General features: G+C 43.1%; 1 protein-coding gene across 3 annotated transcripts in view; it reads left to right on the top strand.

The window, feature by feature from the left end:
- The window catches only part of SAMD8 (sterile alpha motif domain containing 8), a 78,355-nt gene that overhangs the window by 53,518 nt on the left and 6,281 nt on the right, over positions 1-18,556 (top strand). The window contains exon 7 of one of the 3 annotated variants that reach the window (XR_004344252.1): positions 1,424-1,578. The gene's annotated coding sequence lies outside the window, so the exon portion shown is untranslated. Of the gene's footprint in view, positions 1-1,423; positions 1,804-18,556 lie in introns of all 3 variants that reach the window. The other 2 variants (XR_004344251.1, XR_004344250.1) reach the window with 2 other exon arrangements.

Here is an 18,556-nt window from a genome sequence, read left to right as displayed (position 1 = left end):
TAAGCAGCAACTCTTGATTTTGGCTCAAGTCATGATCTCTCGGTTCATGAGTTCCAGCCCCACGTGAAGCTCTGCACTGATGGTGTGGAGCCTGCGTGGGATTCTCTCTTCCTCTCTTTCTGCCCCTCCCCTGCTCTCTCTCTCTCTCATATATATAAACCTAAAAAAAAAAAAATTATTTATTAAAGAGAGAGCACAAGTGGGGAAGAGGGGCAGAGAGGGTAAGAGAATCTTAAACAGGCTCCATGCTGAGCATGGAGCCCGTCTCAGCGCTCAATCCCATGACCCTGGGATCATGACCTGAGCTGAAATCAAGACTCGGGTGCTCAACCAACTGAGCCACCCAGGCACCCCAGTTATTTTTAAGTTTATTTATTTATTTTGAGAGAGAGAGAGTGGGGGACAGAGGGAGAGAGAATCCCAAGCAGGCTCCATGCTCACCTCATTGTGGAGCCTGACGTGAGGATGCATCCTATGACCATGAGCTCATGACCTGAGCCAAAATCATCAGTCAGTCACTTAACTGACTGAGCCGCCCAGGCACCCTGAGTTTGTGCTGTTGTCATCCAGAGCTGGTATTTCACAGATTTGGCTTTCCCTTTGAAAAAAGAGTTGAGGATAGGGGAAGGAAATGTTTAGAAACCCCTGAGTCAACAGACAAATTTACTGTCTTCATTTGGTAACTTGAGAGAGGAAGGGCTCACTGGGGTCTGAGGGTCCAAGCAGAATTTACTAAGCATGTGAAACTTGAACTGACCCCTCCCTGAAGGAAAAATTCATAAAGATATGATGAAAGGTTTACAGGACTCTAATTCTCATGCAAAAAAAAAAGGGGGGGATTTATTTGTGTATGTATTAGAGAGCTGTTGACAGAGTATGTGTTTTTAATGGAAGCACTGGGATGCCTATTGCCAGGGTCTATATTGTTGGGACAGATATAAGTAGCTTTATAAAACAGGAGTTAATCGAGGGCAAAGAGAGAGAGGGTAGGATGGTGGAAAGTACACAACAGGTCAAACTAGAGATGAAGGAAATGCTACAGACCCCAAGATAGTAGGTCAAGGAACCAGGCCTGGGCACAGCTATAGGAAGCTTTTGCCCCCCGCCAAGGAAGATCAAGACACCCCAAAAATGAGCTGTCAACTGCTACTGGCTTGTGAAATATGACTGTAGAATATAATATACCCTGTATCCAAAATTGTCTGTTTTATGGTCAACAGCTCATCCACCCATTGGAGTGCTAGACTGCCGGCTACCATGTGGAGTGGGAGCCGGCTCTAGCAGAGGCTTGAGAAAAGTGCCGGGTCAAGAGAATGCCTCAGAGACGCTCGGTTACCACCGTCAGCTGTAACTGTGAAGACTACTTGATGGCTGTAAGGCATCTGCTAGAGGAGCATAATATTTAAATGCTGTATGTTCTCAGCTCACAGGGCCCCCTATGAGAACTGGAAGTATAAAACCACCACGACCTGTTCATATCCCAGCCTTAAGAGTCTTGGATCCCACTCTAAACACCTATACCTGATGGTTTTTCATTAGAGATCATCGATCAGCAGCCTTCATCAATACGATGGCCAAGTACATGAAATTTGATCCTGTTTTTCCCCAAAGCTCATTTTGGAGGCTTAGCTGGAGAGTAGTTGGCAGTGGTGATGCGATTTTTGAAGGACTGCAACATGGTGGAAATCATACCTGCAGAAATTTGATAATCCTAACTGTCCAGGCAAGATTCTGAATTTTCTTCACGATTGCATGCCACAGTGGTACCTGTGATTTTGCTATCTTTTTAAAAAGTTATTGTGAGTAAGTAATGAACTTGGTAACAAACTGTATATACTGAAAACTTTTCCTCCGACTCCTGTGCCCCAGCGTTTAGTTCCCTTTCCAAGAGGCAACCATTTTTTTAATGTTTATTTATGTTTAAGGGCGAGAGCGTGAGCAGGGAGGTGCAGAGAGAGAGGGGAACAGAGAATCCGAAGCGGGCTCCATGCTGACAGCAGACAGCCCAGTGTGGGGCTCGAACTCACAAACTGAGAGATCATAACCTGAGCCAAAGTGGAACGCTCAACTGACCGAGCCACCTAGGCGACTCGAGGCAACCATTTTTTTTAATTTAATTTATTTTTTTAATTTACATCCAAGTTAGTTAGCATATAGTTCAACAATGATTTCAGGAGTAGATTCCTTAATGCCCCCTAATCCATGTAGCCCACAACCCCTCCAGTAACCCTGTGTTTGTTCTCCATATTTAAAAGTCTCTTACATTTTGTCCCCCCTCCCTGTTTTTATATTATTTTTGCTTCCCTTCCCTTGTGTTCATCTGTTCTGTGTCTTAAAGTCCTCATGTGAGTGAAGTCATGTGATATTTGTCTTTCTCTAATTTCACTTAGCATAATACCCTCTAGTTCTATCCACGTAGTTGCCAATGGCAAGATTTCGTTCTTTTTGATTGCCGAGTAATACTCCATTGTATATATATACCACATCGTCTTTATCCATTCATCCATTGATGGACATTTGGGTTCTTTCCATACTTTGGCCATTGTTGATAGTGCTGCTATAAACGTTGGGGTGCATGTGCCCCTTTGAAACAGCATACTTGTATCCCTTGGATAAATACCTAGTAGTGCAATCGGTGCGTTGTAGGGTAGTTCTATTTTTAATTTTTTGAGGAACCTCCATACTGTTTTCCAGAGTGGCTGCACCAGTTTGTATTCCTACCAGCAGTGCAAAAGAGATCCTTTTTCTCCACATCCTCACCAACATCTGTTGTTGCCTGAGTTGTTAATGTTAGCCATTCTGACATGTGAGGTGGTATCTCGTGGTTTTGATTTGTATTTCCCTGATGATGAGTGATGTTGAGCATCTTTTCATGTGTTGGTTGGCCATCTGGATGTCTTCTTTGGAGAAGTGTCTATTCATGTCTTCTGTCCATTTCTTCACTGGATTATTTGTTTTTTGAACATGTGTTCATATGTGTTTTTGGGTGTTTTTTTAACATATGTGTTCATATGTGGTTTTGGGTGTTGAGTTTGATAAGTTCCTTATAGATTTTGGATACTAACCCTTTATCTGATATGTCATTTGCAAATATCTTCTCCCATTCTGTCGGTTGCCTTTTAGTTTTGCTGATTGTTTCCTTCGCTATGCAGAAGCTTTTTATTTTGATGAGGTCCCAGTCGTTCATTTTTGCTTTTGTTTCTCTTGCCTCCAGAGATGTGTTGAGTAAGAAGTTGCTGCGGCCAAGATCAAAGAGGTTTTTGCCTGCTTTCTCCTCGGGGATTTTGATGGCTTCCTGCCTTACATTTAGGTCTTTCATCCATTTTGAGTTTATTTTTGTGTATAGTGTAAGAAAGTGGTCCAGGTTCATTCTTCTGCATGTCGCTGTCCAGTTTTCCCAGCACCCTTGCTGAAGAGACTGTCTTTATTCCATTGGGTATTCTTTCCTGCTTTGTCAAAGATTAGTTGGCCATGTTTTTGGGTCCATTTCTGAGTTCTCTATTCTGTTCCATCGATCTGAGTGTCTGTTCTTATGCCGGTACCATACTGTCTTGGTGATTACAGCTTTGTAATACAGCTTGAAGTCCATCAGGACAACCATTTTTATTTTTATTTTTTTTTTTTTTTTAATTTTTTTTTTTCAACGTTTATTTATTTTTGGGACAGAGAGAGACAGAGCATGAACAGGGGAGGGGCAGAGAGAGAGGGAGACACAGAATCGGAAACAGGCTCCAGGCTCCGAGCCATCAGCCCAGAGCCTGACGCGGGGCTCGAACTCACAGACCGCGAGATCGTGACCTGGCTGAAGTCGGACGCTTAACCGACTGCGCCACCCAGGCGCCCAGGACAACCATTTTTAACTAGTATGTTTTCCCAGAGGCATTCCATGCATATTCAAACAAATACATATTTTTTCATTTATTTTTATATTATTTTAAACAAACTGTAGCATATACATGTATATGCACATGCATACCTGGTTTCATACCTTATTTATTTCACTTAACATATGCCAATGCCTTCCCCTCCAAGGACACACCTTAGCTGAATAAGGTTTATTGCTCATTACAATGAGGAAGAACATATAACATGGGAAATTATAGGGCATCTCAGCTGGAGGGTGTTGGAAAGGACTTATTTTAGGATTTGGGTGGTTATTTAGGTGGTTTAGGGGGAAAGTTTTAAGGAAGCATGGATTTGCTCTGGATTGGATGCTTTCGGGATGTTGGGGCAATCCAATGATTGAGTATCTTAATAAATCTTAAGACAGGAAGAATGGATCGAAGCTAATGTTACAATTGGTAAGGAAGCAATAGTCACATATTAGGATAGAGGGATATTTGGTCATTTTTGTGGTTTCAGTAATATTTATGTTTTTATCTGTGTTCAGACATAATTATTGACTAGTCTTGTTTTTATCTTTTTTTTTTTTTTTTTGAGAGAGACAGAGTGCAAGCAGAGGAGGGGCAGAGAGAGAGGGAGATACAGAATCTGAAGCAGGCTCCAGGCTCCTAACTGTCAGCACAGAGCCCAGCATGGGGCTCGAACTCTTGAACCACGAGATCATGACCTGAACTGAAGTCAGCCACTTAACCAACTGAGCCACCCAGAGCCCCTGTTTTTATCTTGATCTATCATGGTCACTGGTCTCCTTGTCATACGATGGTGTTTGGTGAAATTTTTTTTTATGTTCAACAGGAAAACAATAAGGCCTAGCTATGGGTCCTGGGCCAGCTTCTGGCAACACTCAAGTTCTAGCTGATGGTACCAGGCCAGCTCCCCAGTGTCAAGAGCTGCTTTTCTCTTTCCCACATGATATATTGGTGTTCTTTCCATATAAGTACATAAAGAATGCAATTTGCTTCATTTTTTTTTTCTAATGCTTATTTATTTTGAGAGAGAGAGAGAGAGAAAGAACAAGAGTAAGGGGAGGAGGAGCAGAGAGAGAGGCAGAGAGAGAATCTGAAACAGGCTCCACACTGTCAGCGCAGAGCCCAGTGTAGGGCTCAATTCCACAACCATGAGATCATGACCTGAGTTGAAATCAAGAGTCAGAAGCTTAACCAACTGAGCCACCCAGGCTGCCCTGTTTCATTCTTGTTAATGGCAACATGATACTCCATTGAGTATAGATGTCATTTATTACTCATTCCCTGAAAGATGGACATTTAGATTATTTACTATTCAAACAGTGCTATAGTAAATAATATATTACTTTGCATGTGTGCAAGTTCATCTGTAGAATAAATTGCTAAAACTGATGGTATTTGGTCAAAGGGTTTGTGCATTTTAAATTTTGTTAGATATTGTCACATGATTGACCTTAATAGAAGTTGTACAGTTTTTTCTTCCACTAGCAGTGTATGAGTTTGCCAGTTAATCCATACCATTGCCAAAATAATGTATTACTGAACTTTATCATTTTTGGCAATCTGATAGGTTTAAAAATGATATCTTAATTCCCTTTCACTTAAGTAAGTGCAGAAGTATTTTTTAAATTATTTTTAACGTTTATTTATTATTGAGAGACAGAGAGACACAGAGTGTGAGCAGGGGAGGGGTAGACACAGAATCCAAAGTAGGATCCAGGCTCTGAGCTGTCAGCACAGAGCCCGATGCGGGGCTCGAACTCACAAACCGCGAGATCATGAATGACCCGAGCCAAAGTCGGTCACCCAACCAACTGAGCCACCCAGGCACCCCTGCAGAATTATTTTTTTAAATAAAAATTTTTAAATGTTTATTTTTGAGAGACAGAGTGAGCGGGGGAGGGGCAGAGAGAGAAGGAGACACAGAATCTGTGCTATCGGCACAGAGCCCAATGTGGGGCTCAACTCATGAACCATGACCTCATGACTGAGTCGAAGTTGGATGCTTAACCAACTGAGCCACCCAGGCACCCCAGAAGTATTTTTAAATAGTAATATAGTAAGGGAAGGTGACAGCTTTATTGGAATACAAATCTTTATGGAGGACTAACTGCATTGCAGACTATGTCATATATTGTGTTAAAAATCCATATGACTATAAAATATTGAATGGGGAGGGACACCTGGATGGCTCCCTTGGTTAGGCTTCCAGCTTGATTTTAGCTCAGGTCATGATCTCAGGGTCAGGAGATGGAGCCCTGCATTGAGCTTTGCGCTGTCAGTGCAGAGCCTGCTTGTGATTCTCTCTCTCTCTCCCTCTCTCTCTCTCTCAAAATAGACATTAAAAAAAAAAAAAAACTCTGCTCCATTTAAAATATATAAAACAGGGAAACGAAGATGATTTAACAGACTGAGGTGTGTTTCTCCCATTTTATTTATAGCATAGTCTTTAACTTGGCCATGTCTTGCCAATGCAGAGTAGTGGGGGTTTTGGATAATTGTCTTCCTAAGCACCTGAAGGAAGCTAAGTGCTCCCTGGTCTAAGGGAGAGTCTGGAAGACTCAGTTGCTTTCCATTTTAAAGTTCTATAAAGGGTAAACAGGGTGCCTGTGTTACATAGTTGAGCATCTGACTCTTGACCTCAGCTCAGGTCATGAGCTCGTGGTTAGTGAGATTGAGCCCCACATCGGGTTCTGCCTTGATGGTGCAGAGCCTGCTTGGGATTGTCTCTCCTTGTCTCTGCTGCTCCCCTGCTTGTGCTCTCTCTCTCTCAAAATAAGCTTTAAAAAAATTTAAAAATTAAAAAAAATTAATAAAGGGTAAACATTAATACCTGTTTGCCCAGCAGCAACTACTGCTGACTCTGCCTCTACCTATGAGACATTCTAAGGATCTGAATTTACCCTGTCCCAGATATAGGGCTCCATTGTAGATGTATAGGACTTGAATAATGGAAGATATTTTGAAAGAATATTTATCAAGCATTTATTGAGCATATACTATATGCCAGTTACTATTTAAGCACCGGTGCTTCAGTGGTAAATAAAACAACTTCCTTGCCCTCAGGAAGCTTACTTTATAGACAATAAACTAATATATGAGAAAGAAAAAGGCATCCCTAACAGTTGTCAACTAGTAACTGACAGTGGTGTTTCCTTACTGAACATGAACAATGTTATAGAATATCAACATCAACATGCATGACTGATAGACCATCTTCACTTGTAATCAGGCTAGGACAGACACCATGCAACATAAAAGTAACCATACACCCCTCTCCCGATTAATACGTACAACTAAGATCCTGAATTGCCCCAGGTTTCTGAAAACACTCAATTCAGAATAGCATCCCACCTCCTTGTTTTCATGAACCCTCTGTAATATCACCAAACACAAGCCCAAATCCTGTACAAGCCCCTCCTAACACCCTCCTACTGAGCTTGCCCATTCCTTTCAATAGTGTTTAGTTTCTCTTGCTACATGAAGTTTAATTTTAAAAACTTTGACTCATGCATGGCCCCAGCGATCTTTGGTTGGTGGGAATTGACCCTTTTGGTAGTCAAAAGTGGCCACACACACACACACACACAGTAGAAAACAGATAAAAGGATAGTGAGTGCTAGGGAGCACTTTCTGTCTGACTGCAGAGGTGACATTTGAGCAGAGGTCTGAATGAAATGAGGGAGGAACCACATGGATATCTAGAGGTTGAGGGAATAGTGAGTACACTGACCTCTAGAATAGGCTTGGCATGTTGTACAAATAAGAGGCCAAATCAGCTTAAGAGTAAGCAAGAGAGGGGCACCTGGGTGGATCAGTTGGTTGAGTGCCCAACTTCAGCTCAGGTTGTGATCTCATGGTTTGTGAGTTCAAGCCCTGAATCAGGCTCTGTGCTGACAGCTCAGAGCCTGGAACCTGCTTCAGATTCTCTTTTTCCCTCTCTGTCTGCCCCTCCCCCCCTCACACTCTGTGTGTGTGTGTGTGTGTGTGTGTGTGTGTGTGTGTGTGTGTGTCTCAAAAATAAACAATTTTTTTTTCTTTTAAAAAGTGAACAAGGGAAAGAATGATTGGAAGTGAACTTATAAAAAAGTAGCCAGCCTCCCAATCATGCAGGCCTCAGAGTTCCTGGTGAAGACTAGATTTTGCTTCAAGTTTCTGGAAGCCATTGAGAGACTTTGTGTTTGTGTAGGGGAGTGACTCACATCTCCATTATAGCTAGAGTGACACAGACCTGAGGGTAAGGCAGAGAAGGCCTCATCCACCCACCTCCTGTGTGGCCTTGGAGGCCTCCAGGCCTTGCCTGCCCTTGGAGACCATTGTCTCTGAAAATTTCACCAAGTGCTTCTGGGTCCTTTATTAGGAGCCTGGAAAAAGGAAGGATGCACAAGGAAATGAAAGCGGCAGCAGAACCAGAGGAGAATACGCCATGATCTCAGAAATTCTGTGATAAAATGAGGAGGCATCAGTGTATGTAATAGGAAAGAGGATTTTTCTTAACATTCCTTCAGTTGAGTAAAAAATTCACAGGCCAGCAAATTAATTTTGAGAGCTTTGTTTTGGTTCAGAGGTCGGGCTTTGCAAGTGGTCACCAGCAGAGGGTGCTATAAACCTCCAGCAACCTGGATGCCTTGGTCTTAGGCACAGAATGAGGTAGGAAGTTGCTGTTTGGAACAAAGCATGTGCCTCAAGATCACCTGTCTTCCTCCCCTCCCTCTCCCCTCCCCCCACCGGCCATTTCTAACAGGTTCCTAGGTTAGATGCAAGTGCCAACCGTGTTGAATGCTGATGTTCCCGGTCAAACTGTTTCTCTTTCTGGAGGTGATAAGAATCCCTTGAAGAGCCTTTCAGCCAACTGTCTGAGGCGCCCTCCCCTAAGGGCATTTCAGAATGGGGTGGAGTGAGAATGCAGGTGTTTGCCAAGCTCCCTAGTTCCCTCCTCTGTCCTCTTTGGTGGTTTTAAAAGTACTCTGTCCACTGAAGCTCTATACAAATAGCTACTCTAAGCTACACTTAGCTTTTTTATTCACTCATTCCATCTTTTTTTTTTTTTTTTAATTTTTAATGTTTATTTTTGAGAGAGAGAGACAGAGTGCCAGCAGGGGAGGGACAGAGAAAGAGGGTGACATAGAATCTGAAGCAGGCTCCAGGCTCTGAGCTGTCCACTACAGAGCCTGATGAGGGGTTTGAACCCATGAACCAGAAGATCATGACCTGAGCCGAAGTCAGACACTCAACTGACTGAGCCACCCAGGTGCCCCTTTTAATTTTGGTTTCCAATTATACATTTCTAGTATACAGAAATACAGCTGACTTTTGGATGTTTACCTTTTCCCCTGTGATATTGCCAAACTCATGTACTATATTCTAGAAGTTCTTTTCTAGATTTCTTAGGATTTTGCACATAGTTGTAGTCCATCTGTGAATAGGGACCATTTTATCCTTCCCTCATTCCAGCTTAAATTCTTGTTTCTCTGGTGGCCAGAACTAGAGAATCTGCTGACCCCATTCTGTCATGATATTCAGTAGCAGATAACACACACACCAACTCACAAAGCAACTGACAGCATTCTGAATTCTAAGCAACCACTGAGGACGCTTAGGGGAAAAATATTTGAAATAACGATAATGGTGTTGGCCCTGAGATGAGAGAGACCTAGCCTTGAAATAGTTCTCATTGGCCAGAGCTAAAGAGTAGAACCCCACCTGTATAGAGTGGAGAGGTTAGGCTCCTGCCAGGAGTGGAAAGAGTGGCCTTCAATCCTACCACTCTGAGCCGGGGGTCCTGAGTAGGTCAGGTATCTGAGTTGTAGGACACAAGGGGACTCTTGGTTAAGCCTTGGGATGGACCAGGGCTTGGCAGAGGTGAAAGGAATATATTCACCGATTTGATTCATCATGGGAATTGGTAGCTGCATTCTCATGGAGGGCTCCAAAAGGAAAGCAACAGATTGGGCTTCTAATCTAGGCGCAGGCTAGAGGAAGTTTGTCCTTTCTTGGGTAGTAGTTGAGTGGGGATAAATATCATCTGAGAGCAATGTAATTTTGTATTCTCTCTCCCTGCACACTGCCTGGTGCCTTCATACATTGGCACTGAGAGCATGACCTTCCTTGACCCTCCTTCCCTTTGTCAAGCTCCTTTTCCTAGGGACTAGCTTCTAGGGTCAGTTCACTGAGCAGCTCCCATTTTCACAATTTCATCCTTCCTCTGCTTCTGAACTTAAAGGTAGCCATTGTCTTCTTAAGGAAAATAGCATGTCTAAACTGCATTATGTTTTCATTTCCCTAGCCTTGGGTAGCATGTTTAGGAATAGATTCAAAATTGGTGTGGTATTCAAATTTGGCCTCCCACTCTGGACTCCACCTCCCAACCCTTATAATCCTTCCTATTAGGAAAACCACTCGAAATAGAAATGGCTGATAACCTCAACTATTACCTGTAAGAGGGCTTGGCTTACAGGGGGAGAGCCTGGCTTCTGTGTCCTACATGTGATGTAATGGCACTGTGCCTAAGTTTGGTCAGGTCACCAAATCACTGCCTCAGTTTCCTTATTTGATATGATGGGATGATAGTATTCGGAAGGCAGTATAGTATGGCAGTTTAAGGGCATGAACTCTGAAGCCAGGTGCCTAGACTTAAATCTTGGCTCCTTTACATACTAGCTCTGTAACTTTGTAAAGTTATGGAGACTTTTTGTCTCTCAGTTTTGAGTTGCTAATAGTACTTAAGTTCATAGAGTTACTATGAGGGTTAATGAATTAATACATGCAAGGATGTAAAATAGTACCTGGAACATCGTAAGTGTAAGATATCATCATCATCATCACATTATAAGGATCTGCTGAGTTCATAGTGTGAAAGTACTTTGAAACTAAAAAGTGATATCCACCCTTTGATCATTACCTTACCGCAGCTCTTTAAAAAAAATTTTTTTTATTATTTTTTTTTTAACATTTATTTATTTTTGAGACAGAGAGAGACAGAGCATGAATGGGGGAGGGGCAGAGAGAGAGGGAGACACAGAATCGGAAGCAGGCTCCAGGCTCTGGGCCATCAGCCCAGAGCCTGACGCGGGGCTCGAACTCCCGGACCGCAAGATCGTGACCTGAGCGGAAGTCGGACGCTCAACCGACTGAGCCACCCAGGCGCCCCTAAAAATTTTTTTTTAAATGTTTATTTATTTTTGAGACAGAGAGAGACAGAGCATGAACGGGGGAGGGTCAGAGAGAGAGGGAGACACAGAATCTGAAACAGGCTCCAGGCTCTGAGCTGTCAGCACAGAGCCCGACGCGGGGCTCGAACTCACAAACCACGAGATCATGACCTGAGCCGAAGTCGACCGCTTAACCGACTGAGCCACCCAGGCACCCCACTGCAGCTCTTTAATTAGTTGTATTTAGCCTGCGGGCTGAGGAGGACTGTTATTTGTTTTGTTTGTTTGTTTTATTGAAATATAGTTGACACATAATGTTACATAATGACTCATACGTTTCAGGTGTACAACATAGTGATTCCACAACTCTATGTGTTATGCTATACTCCCCACCAGTGTAGCTACCATCTGTCACCATACATCGCATTATAATACCATTGGCTATATTCCCTATGCTGTACCTTTCATCTCTGTACCATTCATCTCCTAACTGGAAGCCTGTACCTCCCACTCCCCTTCACCCATTTTTCCCATCCTCCCACCCACCCTCTTCTGGCCACCATCAATTTGTTTTCTGTATTTATGGGTCTGCTTCTGATTCTTGTTTATTCCTTTGTCTTGTTGTTTAGATTTCACGTGTAAGTGAAGCCATATGGTATTTGCCTGTCTTTGTCTATATTATTTCACTTAGCATAATACCCTTTAGAACCAACCATGCTGTCACAAATGGTAAGATCTCATCTTTTTTTTTATGGCCGATTGATATTCAGTTGTGTGTGTGTTTATTTATTCCCCTATCAATGGACACTTGAGTTGCCTCCATATCTTGGCTATTGTAAATAATGCTACAATAAACATAGAAGTGCATACTTCTTGGGGTGCCTGGGTGGCTCAGTCAATTGAGTGTCCGACTTCAGCTCAGGTCATGATCTCACAGTTCATGGGTTCGAGCCCTGTGTTGGGCTCTGTGCTGACAGCTCAGAGCCTGGAGTCTGCTTTGGATTCTGTGTCTCCCTCTCTCTCTGCCCCTCCCCTGCTCACGTTCTCTCTCTCAGTCAAAAATAAATAAAATGTTTTTTTTTTAATTTTTTAAAAAGAAGTGCATTATATCGTTTTGAATTTGAGTTTTTGTTTTCTTTGCATAAATGCGGGCTGGTTTTGCACATCACTTTCCAAAAGCCCCAGTAAGCTGCCCTTGTCTGGGCAGTTCTTCTGCCCGCAAACTGGCAATGGAGGACTTGGGTCCTAATTATTTATACAGAGCCTTAGATGCTAGTGAATTAAAAACTGAAGATATTACACCACCAGGGAAGGACTTAGCTACCCCTGCAGGAAGGAATTGAGGACGGACGCCTCGGTAGGCATCAGGGACAAGAACAATCCATGCCCTGGCATAAGACAGAGACCCGAGAGGGGATTTTGAGAAGCCTGGCTCTCGTGTCAACCTTCTGAGGGATTGGAGGATGGTCCCTCCTGGTCCTAGTTTCCTTGTCTCTAGAAGAAGAAGACAAGTCCTGTTCTCACTTTACAAGGTGCTTGAAAGAAGACAGGGAGGAAATAGTCCCAGATATAAAAACAAAAGGTATTATTGGAGTAAAAGTATCACTTGGCAAATTACCATACTTGAACCAAACCTCCCTAAAATCTGAGAGTCCAGTGTGAGGGAGAGCAGCATGCCCTCTTTGGATACAGGGCTCTCTTGCTAACTTTTATGTTTGCCCTAACTAGGCTTTGCTACCGGGTGGCTCTGGAAATTGTACTCAGTGAAGACTTTGGCTGAAGTTTGGCTACTCTGCCACTCAGCTTTTCCAGCGTTCTGTCCCTGCCATGGTCAACGAACTGGGGGAAGGATTTCTTTGCTTTTCAGCCCTTCTATACTCCCCCACATCATACAGGTGTTTCTGCAGTAGGAATCAAATCCTCTGTGGTAGACTCCTACTCTTCCGTAATATGACTTTACCACTCCCTCAATCAAGAGACAAAGTCTATTTCCCCACCCCTTACAGGAGCTGTCTTTGTGACTAATAAAATGTGATGGAAGTGCTGATACATGACTCATGAGGCTACCACTTTCACCCTCTTGGGACGCTGGCCTGAAACAGCCATGCCATAAAGGAGCCTGGGATGAAAGATCTTGTAAGGAGAGCGAGGCCCAGCTGACCAAGCTATCCCAGCTGAGCCTAGCCTTTAGCTGACCCACCAGCTGAGACAGCTGCATGAGGAAGCCCAATGGAGACCAAGAGAAGAATTGTCCAGCCAATATGCAGAATCACAGACATAAATTGTTTTAAACCATGAAGTTTTGGTATATTTGTTAGTTTGCAACAGATAACTGATATACCTAACATTTCTTTAAAAAAATTTTTTTTAATGTTTATTATTGAGAGACAGAGAGACACAGAGCGTGAGCAGGGGAGGGGTAGAGAGAGGGGGAGACACAGAATCTGAAGCAGGCTCCAGGCTCTGAGCTGTCAGCACAGAGCCCGACACGGGGCTCAAACTCACAAACTGCGATATCATGACCTGAGCCGAAGTCGGTCGCTTAACTGACTGAGCCACCCAGGCGCCCCTCTAACATTTTATTTCTAAACCCCCTTCCCACTGTTCTGTATTTTGAAAGGCCTGGCTTTCTTTAAGAGGTCAGAGTGTGTTTTTCCAGTCTTCTTGGCCAATATCCAGTTCCATATTGTCCTGAAGTCTGTTTTCACAAGGCTGGTCTTGGCTCTGAGGCTGTATATCTTAAATGCAATCTCATTGTAGGACACATTCTTACTTGGCTTTGCCTCGAATTAAATGGGCAAACACATATACTTACAAAATTTTTCTGTTAAGAAATCACAAATTTAGACTTTTGCCTGTAGCCAAGATGGAGTATAGAGACCAGATTCACCCTCTCACTTCATTATTGCCCTCCAGTGTGTCACCATTGTCCTAAATAAGATACTCCAGATGTGATGTTGGCCCAGTACTGAGGAGAGCCAGTGCATGCTCCCCTTGATCTGGCCCCCAGTGACCTCTCCAGCCTGCCCTTGTTAAGTAACCCCTCTTTCTTCTGTTTCCTCTGCTAACATCCCATCTGTTGTCCCTTTCCTGCCATATTATTTACAGTTTGTCAAACATGCCATGCTCTATCATGCCTAGGCATCTTTCTTTTGGGGCTCCCCTTTCCCTCCTAGCTGGTCACATGAACATGTCCTCCATTTCCAAGAATCCATTTAAATCTAAGGTCTCCCTGATACTCTCAAGGTGAACTGACTACTTCATAATCCCTGGTCCTCTGTTCATGTAGCAATCCTTGCGGCTATAACACCTTACAATACTTGTTCATGTTTGTCTCCCTTTCTAGTCTGTGAGATTGCTGATTTTTAATTAGTATCTGACACACACTAGTTGCTTAACAAACATTTATAGAAGGAAGTGTGAGAGGAAGGAATGTGTGTCACAAAATTTGAAAGACTAGGGTGGCCCCAGGGCAGGAAGAATAAAAGCTGACTGATACATACAGTAGCTTGATTTCATGCTTATAGAGCCATTGCAGCATTAATTGTTTCGAAGGAATAGAAAATTGGATGGTTTATTTTATACTATTTATCAAGGAGGTTATTCAACTAAAATACTGTGATATAAACAAGAGCGAGCATTTCAGGTAACGCTTTCCATATAAACAATTGATGGACATAATTAGAAAATATTCTCATCTGTTCATTAACGCAAATTTCCCTTAAGATCTATACTGAAGAGCAATTTATTAGCTAGTTCCACTAGATTCCTGAAGGCAATAAAACTGAATTTCTTTTAATACGCTCTATGATTCAGTCAAACCAACGTTTGTCAGAGGGACCTAGTTCATCTGAATTAACTATATTTGTAGTCTTGGCATTGCAGACTGAGCAGAGTGATTCATTCAAATGTTGTGTCATTGTAGCTCATCTCATAAAACTGCTGGAAACACAGAGAAAACTGATACTGTTTTGGAGGAGATGAAGGAGATGTCCCGGGTACACTTTGGCTTCTAGATTTGAACTTCATGAGCTTGGTAGCTTTCTACTTGTAGGGGAGATGTAGCAGTAGCCTTGACTCTTAAGAGGCAATCCCTCCCAACTTTCCCCTCCTCCTCTTTCAAACACTTCTTGTATACACATATATACATGTATCCATAGAGCTTTTCTGTGGCATAAGGGATTTAAATGAAGAGAAGGTAGGCTGTCATGGAAGGTCATTCTGTTAGAACAGAAGGGTGTTCCCTGGGGAGGGAATCTTGCTACACATGAACACCTGTTGATTGGGAGGGCAAACAGGCCATTAATGCTGGGCTGTGCTCCACAAACAGGGCCTTAAGCATTTCTTCCAGTATGATATTTGTACTCTACTAAAAATGTCCTGGAGCTGGGGTTTCAAGGAATTAATGAGGCTTTGGGAAAAGCTGAGGTGAGTGTGAATTCCTTCCTCCCATCAGAGAGCAATGGCTCCCAAAACAGACGATGTCCTTTCCTGAGCTTCCCCAGAGGTGGAGCCACAGCTGGGCATACAGGCAGAAGATCTATGAATTCCAGTAGCTTCCTCCTACAAAGGCCCAGGACAGGTTATTCTGGGGGCCACCACTGCTGTGGTTTCCCCCTCCAAGCCAGGCTAAAATCATGGTGACTGGATACCCTGAATTGAACAAAAAAACAGTACTCTGAACTTGGATGGAAACTCCTGGTTCTGTATATTCTAATTGTGTCCCTTCATTGACACATTGTTTCCCATCCATCTTTGCAATTTCCTTCCTTTGGTTTCCTGCCACTTTTTTCTTAGTTGCATTGAGCTTAGGAAATAAGGATTTCACTGGTAAAATCGCCCTTCCAGGTTGTGCTTACAGGCCTTAGAGTACAAACCTCTGCAAAGGGACCAGGGAGCACAACTTTGGTCTCCTGGCCCTCTTCTCAGCAGTTATTTCTGAAACCATGGTTCTCTTATATATTTAAATATAAATATACATATAACATGTATATATGTATGCACATATATAACATAAATATTTTCTATTTTATACATGTATTATATATTTTGAATATTTATATTTCTTATGTCATTGGCTAACACTCCTGATTGGCTCTTCTGCCCCTCTTGTCTGAGATGCCCCTTTCCTTCTGCATTTTTCCCCCACTTAATTTAACAGCTATTTGTTGACCCACTATGAATAACACCTGTATCTCAGGCCCTTCAGGAGAGTTAGATGAAAATCAAACTATCCACCCTCAAGTCTTTATAATCTGATAGTGGAAAGGAGAAAAAATACAAATGACTATAAATGACCATTATTCTATTTTTTGAGTACCTGCTTTATGTCTGGTGCTTTTTTTTTTTTTTTTTGAAGAGATAAAGGCTATTTATTTATTTTTTTATTTTTGAGACAGAGGGGGAGAGAGAGAGAGAGAGAGAGAGAAGGAGCAGGGGAGGGGCAGAGAAAGAGACACACACAGAATCTGAAGCAGGCTCCAGGCTCCGAGCTGTGAGCACAGAGCCTGATGTGGGGTTCAAAATCGTGAACCACAAGATCATAACCTGAGCTGAAGTCAGATGCTTAACCAACTGAGCCACCCAGGCGCCCCTATGTTTGGTGCTTTAAATAGAACATTTCATTTAATCCTTGGAAGCCTTGCAAAAGAGTGGTGTCACCCCCACTTACTGCTTGCTGAGGAATTTCCTTAAGGTTTTACTGCTGGTAAGTGCAGAGTTGGGATTCAGACCTGGGTCACTGTCTCCAAGAGTGTCTTCCATGTGCTGCTCTACTGTATCAGGAGGCCTCTCAGTGCAGACCACAAAGGCAAATGCCATAAAAGTGACGTGTAGTTGCAAGGAGGAGCTAAATCTGGAAAGGCTTTAGAAAACATTTGAGATAGGAGTGCTAGTTTACATCTTCTGAGCAGGAGATGCTGAGGTAGAATTAAACATGCAAGAGGGGTGCATGGGTGGCTCATTTGGTTACGCGTCTGACTCTTGGTTTTGGCTCAGGTCATGATCTCATGGTTGGTGGGATCAAGCCCCATGTCAGGCTCTGTGTTGGCACAGAGCCTGCTTGGGATTCTCTCTCTCTCCCTCTCTCTCTGCCCCTCCCCTGCTTGCTCTTGCTCTCAAAATAAATAAATAAACTTTAAAACAATGTGCAAGAGATTTGCTGAGGGATATACCTGTGACAAAGGAGAAAATGTAGAAGAAGCTTCAGATTTCAGCACAGGAAGGAAGATTGAGTAGGAAGAGTTTCAGATGGCAACGCAGTTCTAAGAAAGCTTCGGCCAGGCCAAAGGGACATCCTTAAGCCAAAGCCATTTGTGAGAGGAGTCTCACATTGTGCGGCAATGGACCTGCACGAGGACCCCTGTTCATCATTATGCTTGGTTCCAGGCTAGAAATACCTTGTGTGACTTCACTGGATCTAGAAGGGCAGCAACTGGACCAGTGAGTTGGCTGTGCTCTGCATAGCAGCAGATCTGAACAGTGCATTTTCATGGCTGCCATGATAGGCTTAGAAGAACTGGTTACATTTCAGGGATAGCTATGTTGAGAATGATATTTGAAATAACACATTTTCTTTTCTTTTTTTTTCCAAAGTTTATTTTTGACAGAGAAAGAGAAAGAGAGAGAGAGAGAGAGCATGAATGGGAGGGAGCAGGGAGAGAAGGGAACAGAGGATATGAAGCAGGCCCTGCACTGACAGCAAAGAGCCCCATGCAGGGCTTGAACTCATGAACCATGAGATTGAGCCAAAGTCAGATGCTTAAGCACCTGAGCCACCCAGGCGCCCCAGAGATAGCACACTTTCTATGGAACACTAGTCTCTTGAGATCCTTCTTGAAAAAACTGGGAACATATTGCATTCTCCTTGCAGAGACTCATCATGCACATCATTTCAAGGCTCTCAGAAGTTCCACTTAAAGAATGGGTTAACTAATCCAACAGTTCCTGAATCTATTTGATCACAGAGCTCTTTCTATATATATAAATTCTGTTAATGCCCTGTGTAAATAGTGGCTAACAAAACTCTATGCTTGCTTAGAAGCTTAGGTTAGACCATATTTCAGAGGGCTGTAGCCTATGTTTAACCTGGTGCATTCATGGCTTTATGGAGGGCTCTGAAGAGGGGAGTCATGCACTCCGTTGTATTACCTGGAGGCGGTGTGTAGTGGGGATTGTAGCAAGAGGGAGGTCTTCAAAGTGAATGCCTGATTACTTACAGCCATAATGAGCTTTGGTATTTCCCCCAATCTCCAGACATAGCCTGTGAATCACTTGAAATATAATTGCTTTACTTCCAACCAAAGGTCTAAGGGAACTCAAACTGGTAGGAGGGATGTTGGGTCACCCAGTAGCAAACCGACCAAACTCCTGCAGCCAGAAATAATGGCCTATTGTGCCTCTGGCTTCCTCATCAGCTTCTCTCTGTACTGAGTGTCCAGGCGGCTGCCAGCCAAGCTGTCCTTGTGACTCTCCCAGGCCTCAGAACTCTCCCTCACCCTCCTTCCATTGCCTCCCACACTAGGCCCAGAAATACAG

This window comes from Lynx canadensis, chromosome D2, assembly GCF_007474595.2.
Source record: "Lynx canadensis isolate LIC74 chromosome D2, mLynCan4.pri.v2, whole genome shotgun sequence".
Lineage (NCBI taxonomy): Eukaryota > Metazoa > Chordata > Mammalia > Carnivora > Felidae > Lynx > Lynx canadensis.
Note: the sequence above shows the minus strand (reverse complement) of the source record. Positions and strands in the feature narration are given on the sequence as shown.